This window comes from Taudactylus pleione, unplaced genomic scaffold, assembly GCF_031769625.1.
Source record: "Taudactylus pleione unplaced genomic scaffold, aTauple2 ptg000073l, whole genome shotgun sequence".
NCBI classification, from domain to species: domain Eukaryota; kingdom Metazoa; phylum Chordata; class Amphibia; order Anura; family Myobatrachidae; genus Taudactylus; species Taudactylus pleione.
The window spans coordinates 6,425,027-6,440,093 of record NW_028284475.1 but is presented as its reverse complement, the minus strand read 5'-3'; the positions used below and the strand labels follow the sequence as shown (position 1 = coordinate 6,440,093).

The 15,067-nt window shown below is 48.5% G+C and overlaps 1 protein-coding gene across 2 annotated transcripts in view; it reads right to left on the bottom strand.

Annotated features, from left to right (window-relative positions):
• Nucleotides 1-15,067, bottom strand: part of LOC148532590 (SLAM family member 8-like) — a 104,393-nt gene that overhangs the window by 72,609 nt on the left and 16,717 nt on the right. The window lies entirely within an intron of this gene.

The following is a 15,067-nucleotide window of genomic DNA, read 5'->3' as shown; positions in this document are numbered from 1 at the left end:
ACGCCCATAAGGCGGAGCCTCTCTGTGCTGCAGCTTAGTCACATTCTAGTCACCGCCCAGGAGCAGCCCCGATATGTTGAATGCGGAACATGTATAGCTCTTGTTAGAGGATATAGAAGATCATATTTCAAAATAATTATATTCATTCAGTCAGTCAGTCAGATAATTACACAAATATACAGTCACTTCATTCAGCTATCTTTATTGTTTGCATTAATACCAATAACTTGTAGTTTTTATGATTCATTAGGTTTTTTTTAATTTGCAGAGATTTTTTTTAATTATTATTTGTTACTTTCCTAATGTATTATGAAATGCAGGAATACTAGTATAATTCCACATCTCTATCTCCCTCCATGGCTTTTACCCAGCACGCACTGTAACAATCATCTGCATACCCCCCAGAACAGAGACGGCCATCGATGGTTTGCTAGAGATGCTTGATGAGTTTGCCATCAATCGATGACAGACCAATGATGGGGAAGGTCCGATGGTGACACTGCAATGTTTTGTTTTTTTCCTATTACGAGGGAACCATTGGATGGTCATTCCTAGCCCACACTACAAAATATACAATATGGGCGGTCGCCTACGTTGCCTGGCGGTAAATCCGGCCCTGGGCGTGATGGTGCGTTTGAACGCCGTTACAGGGATGTGCATAAATTATCCAATGCGATGCCATACACAGCCTGAGTACTCATAGCGTGCAAGGAAGTTAGCAATTCCGGAGTAAGGTCTGGGCTTGTGCAAGTGTGAGTGAGGCTGCGAAGGTACTCGGTGTTACTGATGGTTTCACAGACTTGCTAAACATTACGGATGAGTGTAAGGTAAAGTGTAGTGCTGCGATGGCATAGCGATCGCAATGAATTAGCATACTATCGTAGTTTAACTACGTGCGTAGCCGCAGCTGCGATCGCAATAGCCATCCTTGGTGAATCAGGCCCGTTGTGCCTTATATATAATGCAGGGAAATGATGCTAATGATCCTATTTGAATGTATAGATCTTTGTTATATTTAATATAACCGCTTCATAATGGGGATGCAATCAGGGAGACAGGGAGATTGCTGCTATTTCACGGAGTCTCCCTGACAATGAGGGAGAGTTGGCGAGTATGACGAAATAACATGGATAATCCGGAGAAAACATCGTCCGCCAGAAAACCGGTAACCTGGATGTGACGTCCACTTTGCAAATCGTTCATATTTCCTATTACATGTAAATATTAATGCCTGGTTGTGATCCTGCAGCTTTATTACCTCAATGTAGTTTTGTCGCTTCTATGCGTTTTAATTATACAAACATAAGACGCACATTTTGAGTGCAGAAGGCGCTCAGCGCGGGCCACGTCACATGGGAACTGGCGCGCTGGGAAGGGCTATTGCAGTGACTGAAGTAACAGTAATATAGGACACATCTGTACATTGATATGAAAACTCACTAATCTGTTCTGATACATTTACTTCTATTCTCTATTCTAGCATCAGTTTTATCCACATGTTGTCCAGGGAAGTTACAGAGAACAATTATCTAGCACCTTATAGAAGATAATAGCTCAAATCTGATTGGTTGCTATGGGCAACATTCCACACTTTAGTAAATATACCCGAAGATGAGCAGTATACAAATCAGTGACATATATAAAGAGCGTTATGTAACAACACCAGTAATAATATTACATTGTACAGGTGATGGGTATTATCACCTATTATCAGGATAGAGAATGAATAATATTATACAAGTCTTTCATAGTCCTGTTGTGATTGATTGTGTCTATTCCTAGTCAGTGGTTATAGTGCCCAGGTCATAGTGGTTTCATAGTTACATTTATTTTGGATACACATATAGGCACTGGTGGATGTGTGTCAAACGCGTTTAATGGGCTGATTCTCTATTTTGTAAATAATAATATTAATCTATAACTTCATTAAAACATGGAAAATAGAATCTAGTGATGTCACAGCATGTTCTACAGCACTGTGATGTCACAGAGACAGCGGATCTCAGCTGAACAAAGCAACTGACAACACAAAGCCCAGGTGAGTGTGAGTCTAGTAGTGGAAGAGGGAGGACATAACACTTTGCTTGAGGGATGTTCCCTCAAGTCAGCCCGAATGGGCACCGAACAATGTGCGCTTCTAAAGCGAATGATAATTTCTATTGGAGACAGCCAGGCCCAGGTTTCTTGCGGTCATTTCCAGGACCTCTGACCTCAGGCCAGGTAAGTTGTGCTGGTTTCATCTTAATTCATTTACTCTTCACAAAAACATTTCTGGCAGACACCTGGGGGTAAATGTAACAGGTTGCGGCTTTGAGACATCGGCGAGTCCCGTGCTAGACTGCCCAATTGTTTAAAGTAGCAGTCTTTTAGTAGGCAAAATCAACCTGGTTTTGCCTACTAAAAGACTATTTCAAAACATCGTCTCACATGGGACTCACCGATAGTCTCATAGCTACTGTGGTCCTAACTGGTGGCACCATACAGCTTGCGCAGCCAGACCGTCACTAGGGCAGATAAAAGCCTGGTGAGAGGGAGCAAGTTACATTGTCATGGTGACACCGTGCTGGTCACCTACCTGTGTTCTGCTGTACAGTGTATTTATTATTATGGTAACTGTGTCCTTTTGTTGCAGGTTTCTCAGTTAGGACGGAGAACCGTAGGATGTCCATCAGACCTGGAGGTCATTGGTCACCCTGTGAGACTAAACCCGAGGCCACAGGGTATAAAATCAAATGGCCTGAAGGTTCCTCATCCCGCAGCAGGCGAGGCACTGAGGTTACCTAAGATAAAGGTAATAATCTCACATTCTGGCTTTGTACACTATTATAATTGCCATAGAGAGGACATTATGTGGTCATGGTCACTCAGTGCAGGTCATACACCGCTCTCATATGGAGACAGTTATTACTGAGGCAGTAACCATGTGCTTGTGTTACAGGCTAATAACTCAGGCATGTCACAGCCCAGGAACTGGCCAGACGTGGCAGGAACTGATCCCACCAACATCAGACATCAGGGAACCCAAACCTGCAGACCTGGCCCAAAGTATCCTCGCCCGGCACCAAGAAGGCTGCTGATCGTTCCTGTGATAGAGGTCATTATTGTACATTCTGACTTTGTGCCCCATTATAATTGCCAGCTAGCCCTAATTTCAGGGATAATCCCAGATTTAAATGATTTGTCCCTAAAAATGTCCCTGCTTTATGCAAAGAGCTGGCCCAGGCGGTCAATGAGATGTCAGCCAGGGAGCCGAATGGAACATCACATTGTCAGGGTCACTCAGTGCAGGACATAACCCATATGGAGGGTGTATTAGTAAGGCAGTAACTATGTGCTTACATTGCAGCTGTCTGAGGCAGGATTCCACACCACCAGACACCAGCATGACCTGATGACAATTGGGCATGCTATACAGCTGGGAGAGAAACACCAGATCCCAGTTACTACCGTCGCCAGCTCCAGGATTCCTCAGCCCCCTGGGCGTGAGAAGAGGAGCTTCCCTGTCACTCAGGTAATTATTTTACTTTCCTACTAACTGTGCCCCATTATTATTGCCAACTCTCTCTAATTTCAGAGACAGTCCCAGGTATCAGAGGTTTGTCCCTGAACGTGTCCCTGTTTCATAGTTGTAATTGGCTGAGTGGTCAGTACGATGCTGATTCCTACATCTGGAATAGAAGTGACATACGTAAGAAGGGCTTTCCCATATAAGGGATGATTCTGAGACGCATGTACTTGCCGGCAGCCTCGGAAGCCATATTTATTACCCTATGCTAACGCGAGAGTCAGTAGGCCTAACGCAAGGGATCCTGCATAAAGCCGTGCCGCCTATTGGTGTTACACCCTCTATGTGAGAGTCCCTCTTTCCCCTACACTGTGATAACCTGAGCGGGAAGGTATTGTCACCAGGGAAACTGTACTAATATAATAATACTGTGTCTTACACTGCGCTGTTTTCCTTGTACAGGACAGACGCGCTGCAACATCAGCCTGCACTCAGCGCTCCGGGAGCAGATTCCCACCTATCACATCTAGTGGAAGACGCTGAGGACGCAAAAATTCCAAAAACATCTGGAAACATCTTTATTATATGGATTAAAAAAACATCTGGAAAACATCTTTCTTTTTATATATTTAAAGAAAAACATCTGGAAACATATTTCTTTTATATATATTTGAAAAAACCATCTAAAAATATCTTTCTATTATATACATGTAAAAAAAAACAACATCTGGAAACATCTTTTTATTATATATATCTTTTAATAAAACCTAATCATTTTCTTTTTTTACATGAAGTCTGGGTGTTATACTGTGTCCATTACATAATAGATACAACCAAAAGACATGTGAGCTCAGGCCTAGAAATATTACATGGCTGCTGCTCATTAACCCACAACAAAAGGGTTTAGCGACATTTAGAGCTGCATGGTGTGGTAATAGCAGGCTATATAATATACTGGCGTGTTAGTACACCACATGTGATAACAGGCAGGGCTGACTGATTATTCCCAAACTGTATTGAAGAGGTGTGGGTTAAATGTAGAGATGAGCAATTTGGTATTACCAGGAACAGAACACACCTGAACTTAGGGGATCAGAGCCCCGGCTCGAGTCTACCCACCAATTTTGGATCCAAGAATGAGACTAAACGTCATCTTACCTGCGTCAGATCTCGCAATTTTTGGATTGTATACAATAAAGTTCTTCCCTCATAATCAGGCGCCATTTCACACAGGAGAGTGGAGGGAGAGGGTGTGGGACTGTGCACTGTGTACTAAAACGCCATTAGGAGGACGCCAATATCACACAGGAGAGTGGAGGGAGAGGGTGTGGGACTGTGGGCTGTGTACTAAAACACCATTAGGAGGATACCAATATCACACAGGAGAGTGGAGGGAGAGGGTGTGGGACTGTGGGCTGTGTACTAAATCACCATTAGGAGTACGCCAATATTACACAGGAGAGTGCAGGGAGAGGGTGTGGGACTGTGCGCTGTGTACTAAACGTCATTAGGAGGAAGCCAATATCACACAGGAGAGTGGAGGGAGAGGGTGTGGGACTGAGTGCTGTGTACTAAAACACCATTAGGAGGACGCCAATATCACACAGGAAAGTGGGCGGAGAGGGTGTGGGACTGTGCGCTGTGTACTAAAACACCATTAGGAGGAGGCCAATATCACACAGGAGAGTGGAGGGAGAGGGTGTGGGACTGTTGGCTGTGTACTAAAACACCATTAGGAGGAGGACAATATCACACAGGAAAGTGGCGGGAGAGGGTGTGGGACTGTGGGTTGTGTACTAAAACACAATTGGGAGGACGCCAATATCACACAGGAGAGTGGAGGGAGAGGGTGTGGGACTGTGAGCTGTGTACTAAAACACCATTAGGAGGACGCCAATATCACACAGGAGAGTGGAGGGAGAGGGCATGGGACTGTGGGCTGTGTACTAAAACGCCATTAGGAGGATGTAAATATCACAGGAGAGTGGAGGGAGAGGGTGTGGGACTGTGCGCTGTGTACTAAAACGCTATTGGGAGGACGCCAATATCAAACAGGAGAGTGGAGGGAGAGAGTGTGGGGCTATTGGCTGTGTACTAAAACACCATTAGGAGGAGGCCAATATCACACAGGAGAGTGGAGGGAGAGGGTGTGGGGCTGTGTGCTGTGTACTAAAACACCTTTAGGAGGAGGCCAATATCACATAGGAGAGTGGAGGGAGAGGGTGAGGGACTGTGGGCTGTGTACTAAAACACCTTTAGGAGGAGGCCAATATCACACAGGAGAGAGGAGGGAGAGGGTGTGGGACTGTGCACTGTGTACTAAAACAACATTGGGAGGACGCCAATATCACACAGGAGAGTGGAGGGAGAGGGTGAGGGACTGTGCAATAAAACACCATTAGGAGGACGCCAATATCACACAGGAGAGTGGAGGGAGAGAGTGTGGGGCTGTTGGCTGTGTACTAAAACACCATTAGGAGGACGCCAATATCACACAGGAGAGTGGAGGGAGAGAGTGTGGGACTGTGGGCTGTGTACTAAAACACCATTAGGAGGAGGCCAATATCACACAGGAGAGTGGAGGGAGAGGGGGAGGAACTGTGCACTAAAACACCTTTAGGAGGAGGCCAATATCACACAGGAGAGTGGAGGGAGAGGGTGTGGGGCTGTTGGCTGTGTACTAAAATGCCATTAGGAGGACACCAATATCACACAGGAGAGTGGAGGGAGTGAGTGTGGGACTGTGGGTCGTGTACTAAAACACCATTAGGAGGACGCCAATATCACACAGGAGAGTGGAGGGAGAGGGGGAGGAACTGTGTGCTGTGTACTAAATCACCATTAGGAGGATGCCAATATCACACAGGAGAGTGGAGGGAGAGTGTGGGACTGTGGGCTGTGTACTAAATCACCATTAGGAGGACGCCAATATCACACAGGAAAGTGGAGGGAGAGGGTGTGGGACTGTTGGCTGTGTACTAAAACGCCATTAGAAGGATGCCAATATCACACAGGAGAGTGGACAGAGTGAGTGCGCGACTGTGGGCTGTGTACTAAAACACCATTAGGAGGAGGCCAATATCACACAGGAGAGTGGAGGGAGAGAGTGTGGGGCTATTGGCTGTGTACTAAAACACCATTAGGAGGAGGCCAATATCACACAGGAGAGTGGAGGGAGAGGGTGTGGGGCTGTTGGCTGTGTACTAAAATGCCATTAGGAGGACACCAATATCACACAGGAGAGTGGAGGGAGTGAGTGTGGGACTGTGGGTTGTGTACTAAAACACCATTAGGAGGACGCCAATATCACACAGGAGAGTGGAGGGAGAGGGGGAGGAACTGTGCGCTGTGTACTAAATCACCATTAGGAGGATGCCAATATCACACAGGAGAGTAGAGGGAAAGTGTGGGACTGTGGGTTGTGTACTAAAACACCATTAGGAGGAGGCCAATATCACACAGGAGAGTGGAGGGAGAGGGTGAGGGACTGTGGACTGTGTACTAAAACACCTTTAGGAGGAGGCCAATATCACACAGGAGAGTGGAGGGAGAGGGTGTGGGACTGTGCACTGTGTAATAAAACACCATTAGGAGGACGCCAATATCACACAGGAGAGTGGAGGGAGAGAGTGTGGGACTGTGGGCTGTGTACTAAAACACCATTAGGAGGACGCCAATATCACACAGGAGAGTGGAGGGAGAGGCTGTGGGGCTGTTGGCTGTGTACTAAAACAACATTGGGAGGACGCCAATATCACACAGGAGAGTGGAGGGAGAGGGTGAGGGACTGTGCACTGTGTAATAAAACACCATTAGTAGGACGCCAATATCACACAGGAGAGTGGAGGGAGAGAGTGTGGGACTGTGGGCTGTGTACTAAAACACCATTAGGAGGACGCCAATATCACACAGGAGAGTGGAGGGAGAGGCTGTGGGGCTGTTGGCTGTGTACTAAAACACCATTAGGAGGACGCCAATATCACACAGGAGAGTGGAGGGAGAGAGTGTGGGGCTGTTGGCTGTGTACTAAAACGCCATTAGGAGGACACCAATATCACACAGGAGAGTGGAGGGAGTGAGTGTGCGACTGTGGGCTGTGTACTAAAACACCATTAGGAGGACGCCAATATCACACAGGAGAGTGGAGGGAGAGGGTGAGGGACTGTGCACTGTGTACTAAAACACCATTAGGAGGCCGCCAATATCACACAGGAGAGTGGAGGGAGAGAGTGTGGGACTGTGGGCTGTGTACTAAAACACCATTAGGAGGACGGCAATATCACACAGGAGAGTGGAGGGAGAGGGTGAGGGACTGTGCACTGTGTACTAAAACACCATTAGGAGGACGCCAATATCACACAGGAGAGTGGAGGGAGAGAGTGTGGGACTGTGGGCTGTGTACTAAAACACCATTAGGAGGATGCCAATATCACACAGGAGAGTGGAGGGAGAGGGGGAGGAACTGTGCGCTGTGTACTAAAACAACTTTAGGAGGAGGCCAATATCACACAGGAGAGTGGAGGGAGAGGGTGTGGGACTGTGTGCTGTGTACTAAATCACCATTAGGAGGATGCCAATATCACAAAGGAGAGTGGAGGGAGAGTGTGGGACTGTGGGTTGTGTACTAAAACACCATTAGGAGGATGCCAATATCACACAGGAGAGTGGAGGGAGAGGGTGTGGGACTGTGCACTGTGTAATAAAACACCATTAGGAGGACGCCAATATCACACAGGAGAGTGGAGGGAGAGAGTGTGGGGGCTATTGGCTGTGTACTAAAACACCATTAGGAGGAGGCCAATATCACACAGGAGAGTGGAGGGAGAGGGTGTGGGGCTGTTGGCTGTGTACTAAAATGCCATTAGGAGGACACCAATATCACACAGGAGAGTGGAGGGAGAGGGTGTGGGACTGTGGGTTGTGTACTAAAACACCATTAGGAGGACGCCAATATCACACAGGAGAGTGGAGGGAGAGGGTGTGGGACTGTTGGCTGTGTACTAAAACGCCATTAGAAGGATGCCAATATCACACAGGAGAGTGGAGGGAGAGGGTGAGGGACTGTGGACTGTGTACTAAAACACCTTTAGGAGGAGGCCAATATCACACAGGAGAGTGGAGGGAGAGGGTGTGGGACTGTGCACTGTGTAATAAAACACCATTAGGAGGACGCCAATATCACACAGGAGAGTGGAGGGAGAGAGTGTGGGACTGTGGGCTGTGTACTAAAACACCATTAGGAGGACGCCAATATCACACAGGAGAGTGGAGGGAGAGGCTGTGGGGCTGTTGGCTGTGTACTAAAACAACATTGGGAGGACACCAATATCACACAGGAGAGTGGAGGGAGAGGGTGAGGGACTGTGCACTGTGTAATAAAACACCATTAGGAGGACGCCAATATCACACAGGAGAGTGGAGGGAGAGGCTGTGGGGCTGTTGGCTGTGTACTAAAACACCATTAGGAGGACGCCAATATCACACAGGAGAGTGGAGGGAGAGAGTGTGGGGCTGCTGGCTGTGTACTAAAACGCCATTAGGAGGACACCAATATCACACAGGAGAGTGGAGGGAGTGAGTGTGCGACTGTGGGCTGTGTACTAAAACACCATTAGGAGGACGCCAATATCACACAGGAGAGTGGAGGGAGAGGGTGAGGGACTGTGCACTGTGTACTAAAACACCATTAGGAGGCCGCCAATATCACACAGGAGAGTGGAGGGAGAGAGTGTGGGACTGTGGGCTGTGTACTAAAACACCATTAGGAGGACGGCAATATCACACAGGAGAGTGGAGGGAGAGGGTGAGGGACTGTGCACTGTGTACTAAAACACCAATAGGAGGACGCCAATATCACACAGGAGAGTGGAGGGAGAGAGTGTGGGACTGTGGGCTGTGTACTAAAACACCATTAGGAGGATGCCAATATCACACAGGAGAGTGGAGGGAGAGGGGGAGGAACTGTGCGCTGTGTACTAAAACAACTTTAGGAGGAGGCCAATATCACACAGGAGAGTGGAGGGAGAGGGTGTGGGACTGTGTGCTGTGTACTAAATCACCATTAGGAGGATGCCAATATCACAAAGGAGAGTGGAGGGAGAGTGTGGGACTGTGGGTTGTGTACTAAAACACCATTAGGAGGACGCCAATATCACACAGGAGAGTGGAGGGAGAGGGTGTGGGACTGTGCACTGTGTAATAAAACACCATTAGGAGGACGCCAATATCACACAGGAGAGTGGAGGGAGAGAGTGTGGGGGCTATTGGCTGTGTACTAAAACACCATTAGGAGGAGGCCAATATCACACAGGAGAGTGGAGGGAGAGGGTGTGGGGCTGTTGGCTGTGTACTAAAATGCCATTAGGAGGACACCAATATCACACAGGAGAGTGGAGGGAGAGGGTGTGGGACTGTGGGTTGTGTACTAAAACACCATTAGGAGGACGCCAATATCACACAGGAGAGTGGAGGGAGAGTGTGGGACTGTTGGCTGTGTACTAAAACGCCATTAGAAGGATGCCAATATCACACAGGAGAGTGGAGGGAGAGGGTGTGGGACTGTGGGCTGTGTACTAAAACGCCAATAGGAGGATGCCAATATCACACAGGAGAGTGGAGGGAGAGAGTGTGGGACTGTGTGCTGTGTACTAAAATGCTATTAGGAGGACGCCAATATCAAACCGGAGAGTGGAGGGAGAGAGTGTAGGACTGTGCGCTGTGTACTAAAACACCTTTAGGAGGAGGCCAATATCACACAGGAGAGTGGAGGGAGAGGGTGTGGGACTGTGTGCTGTGTACTAAATCACCATTAGGAGGATGCCAATATCACAAAGGAGAGTGGAGGGAGAGTGTGGGACTGTGGGTTGTGTACTAAAACACCATTAGGAGGACGCCAATATCACACAGGAGAGTGGAGGGAGAGGGTGTGGGACTGTGCACTGTGTAATAAAACACCATTAGGAGGACGCCAATATCACACAGGAGAGTGGAGGGAGAGAGTGTGGGGGCTATTGGCTGTGTACTAAAACACCATTAGGAGGAGGCCAATATCACACAGGAGAGTGGAGGGAGAGGGTGTGGGGCTGTTGGCTGTGTACTAAAATGCCATTAGGAGGACACCAATATCACACAGGAGAGTGGAGGGAGAGGGTGTGGGACTGTGGGTTGTGTACTAAAACACCATTAGGAGGACGCCAATATCACACAGGAGAGTGGAGGGAGAGTGTGGGACTGTTGGCTGTGTACTAAAACGCCATTAGAAGGATGCCAATATCACACAGGAGAGTGGAGGGAGAGGGTGTGGGACTGTGGGCTATGTACTAAAACGCCAATAGGAGGACGCCAATATCAAACCGGAGAGTGGAGGGAGAGAGTGTAGGACTGTGCGCTGTGTACTAAAACACCTTTAGGAGGACACCAATATCACACAGGAGAGTGGACAGAGTGAGTGCGCGACTGTGGGCTGTGTACTAAAACACCATTGGGAGGACGCCAATATCACACAGGAGAGTGGAGGGAGAGGGTGAGGGACTGTGCACTGTGTAATAAAACACCATTAGGAGGACGCCAATATCACACAGGAGAGTGGAGGGAGAGAGTGTGGGGGCTATTGGCTGTGTACTAAAACACCATTAGGAGGAGGCCAATATCACACAGGAGAGTGGAGGGAGAGGGTGTGGGGCTGTTGGCTGTGTACTAAAATGCCATTAGGAGGACACCAATATCACACAGGAGAGTGGAGGGAGAGGGTGTGGGACTGTGGGTTGTGTACTAAAACACCATTAGGAGGACGCCAATATCACACAGGAGAGTGGAGGGAGAGGGTGTGGGACTGTTGGCTGTGTACTAAAACGCCATTAGAAGGATGCCAATATCACACAGGAGAGTGGAGGGAGAGGGTGAGGGACTGTGGACTGTGTACTAAAACACCTTTAGGAGGAGGCCAATATCACACAGGAGAGTGGAGGGAGAGGGTGTGGGACTGTGCACTGTGTAATAAAACACCATTAGGAGGACGCCAATATCACACAGGAGAGTGGAGGGAGAGAGTGTGGGACTGTGGGCTGTGTACTAAAACACCATTAGGAGGACGCCAATATCACACAGGAGAGTGGAGGGAGAGGCTGTGGGGCTGTTGGCTGTGTACTAAAACAACATTGGGAGGACACCAATATCACACAGCAGAGTGGAGGGAGAGGGTGAGGGACTGTGCACTGTGTAATAAAACACCATTAGTAGGACGCCAATATCACACAGGAGAGTGGAGGGAGAGAGTGTGGGACTGTGGGCTGTGTACTAAAACACCATTAGGAGGACGCCAATATCACACAGGAGAGTGGAGGGAGAGGCTGTGGGGCTGTTGGCTGTGTACTAAAACACCATTAGGAGGACGCCAATATCACACAGGAGAGTGGAGGGAGAGAGTGTGGGGCTGTTGGCTGTGTACTAAAACGCCATTAGGACGACACCAATATCACACAGGAGAGTGGAGGGAGTGAGTGTGCGACTGTGGGCTGTGTACTAAAACACCATTAGGAGGACGCCAATATCACACAGGAGAGTGGAGGGAGAGGGTGAGGGACTGTGCACTGTGTACTAAAACACCATTAGGAGGCCGCCAATATCACACAGGAGAGTGGAGGGAGAGAGTGTGGGACTGTGGGCTGTGTACTAAAACACCATTAGGAGGACGGCAATATCACACAGGAGAGTGGAGGGAGAGGGTGAGGGACTGTGCACTGTGTACTAAAACACCAATAGGAGGACGCCAATATCACACAGGAGAGTGGAGGGAGAGAGTGTGGGACTGTGGGCTGTGTACTAAAACACCATTAGGAGGATGCCAATATCACACAGGAGAGTGGAGGGAGAGGGGGAGGAACTGTGCGCTGTGTACTAAAACAACTTTAGGAGGAGGCCAATATCACACAGGAGAGTGGAGGGAGAGGGTGTGGGACTGTGTGCTGTGTACTAAATCACCATTAGGAGGATGCCAATATCACAAAGGAGAGTGGAGGGAGAGTGTGGGACTGTGGGTTGTGTACTAAAACACCATTAGGAGGACGCCAATATCACACAGGAGAGTGGAGGGAGAGGGTGTGGGACTGTGCACTGTGTAATAAAACACCATTAGGAGGACGCCAATATCACACAGGAGAGTGGAGGGAGAGAGTGTGGGGGCTATTGGCTGTGTACTAAAACACCATTAGGAGGAGGCCAATATCACACAGGAGAGTGGAGGGAGAGGGTGTGGGGCTGTTGGCTGTGTACTAAAATGCCATTAGGAGGACACCAATATCACACAGGAGAGTGGAGGGAGAGGGTGTGGGACTGTGGGTTGTGTACTAAAACACCATTAGGAGGACGCCAATATCACACAGGAGAGTGGAGGGAGAGTGTGGGACTGTTGGCTGTGTACTAAAACGCCATTAGAAGGATGCCAATATCACACAGGAGAGTGGAGGGAGAGGGTGTGGGACTGTGGGCTGTGTACTAAAACGCCAATAGGAGGATGCCAATATCACACAGGAGAGTGGAGGGAGAGAGTGTGGGACTGTGTGCTGTGTACTAAAATGCTATTAGGAGGACGCCAATATCAAACCGGAGAGTGGAGGGAGAGAGTGTAGGACTGTGCGCTGTGTACTAAAACACCTTTAGGAGGAGGCCAATATCACACAGGAGAGTGGAGGGAGAGGGTGTGGGACTGTGTGCTGTGTACTAAATCACCATTAGGAGGATGCCAATATCACAAAGGAGAGTGGAGGGAGAGTGTGGGACTGTGGGTTGTGTACTAAAACACCATTAGGAGGACGCCAATATCACACAGGAGAGTGGAGGGAGAGGGTGTGGGACTGTGCACTGTGTAATAAAACACCATTAGGAGGACGCCAATATCACACAGGAGAGTGGAGGGAGAGAGTGTGGGGGCTATTGGCTGTGTACTAAAACACCATTAGGAGGAGGCCAATATCACACAGGAGAGTGGAGGGAGAGGGTGTGGGGCTGTTGGCTGTGTACTAAAATGCCATTAGGAGGACACCAATATCACACAGGAGAGTGGAGGGAGAGGGTGTGGGACTGTGGGTTGTGTACTAAAACACCATTAGGAGGACGCCAATATCACACAGGAGAGTGGAGGGAGAGTGTGGGACTGTTGGCTGTGTACTAAAACGCCATTAGAAGGATGCCAATATCACACAGGAGAGTGGAGGGAGAGGGTGTGGGACTGTTGGCTGTGTACTAAAACGCCAATAGGAGGATGCCAATATCACACAGGAGAGTGGAGGGAGAGAGTGTGGGACTGTGTGCTGTGTACTAAAATGCTATTAGGAGGACGCCAATATCAAACCGGAGAGTGGAGGGAGAGAGTGTAGGACTGTGCGCTGTGTACTAAAACACCTTTAGGAGGACACCAATATCACACAGGAGAGTGGACAGAGTGAGTGCGCGACTGTGGGCTGTGTACTAAAACACCATTGGGAGGACGCCAATATCACACAGGAGAGTGGAGGGAGAGGGTGAGGGACTGTGCACTGTGTACTAAAACACCATTAGGAGGACGCCAATATCACACAGGAGAGTGGAGGTAGAGGGTGTGGGACTGTGGGTTGTGTACTAAAACACCATTGGAAGGACGCCAATATCACACAGGAGAGTGGACAGAGAGGGTGAGGGACTGTGCACTGTGTACTAAAACACCATTAGGAGGAGGCCAATATCACACAGGAGAGTGGAGGGAGAGGGTGAGGGACTGTGTGCTGTGTACACCATTAGGAGGACGCTAATATCACACAGGAGAGTGGAGGGAGAGGGGGAGGAACTGTGCGCTGTGTACTAAATCACCATTAGGAGGATGCCAATATCACACAGGAGAGTGGAGGGAGAGGGTGTGGGACTGTGCACTGTGTACTAAAATGCCATTAGAAGGACGCCAATATCACACAGGAGAGTGTTTGGGACTTTGTGCCTGTGCACATCAAACCTGGTGACCATTGCTAGCGACTGCGGGAGTAAACAAATGTGCGAACACACTGGGTTCGATTCATTTCAACGTGAATTGAATAGCGCCAGGAATGAGCTCCAGGAGCTATTCAACTCAGCGCACTGCAAAGCCCCACTAAGGATTTCTTCCTGGAATGTGAGCAGAAATACAACAAAAGTCAAGGTGCGATGCCGTTTTCTGCCCTTAGCGCCGGGAAAACAGCATTGTGCCGGGAAGTTTAGTCGGAGGATGCCCGTTCTCACAACTAAACATCCTGTTGAAGGAGCGAGGGGTGAAAGAATGGACATTCCCTGACCTAACAGCGCCCAGAATTGAATAGCGCTGGGTTCTCTCTCCTGGCGCTATTTACTTCGCGATCAATTGAATGGAGCCCTCTCAGCGATGTAAGCGATAGATCGTTACACAACTTACTACCATATAATACTGTATGCACAGAATCAGTAGAATGTGCTGAGGTATAAATGTATAAGAAGTGTATAGATTAATTTGTGCAATGCAGGAACTGTTTTAAGGTTGGAATTTATCATCGCTATCTTGTTATTTTATGATTCTCTTTCACA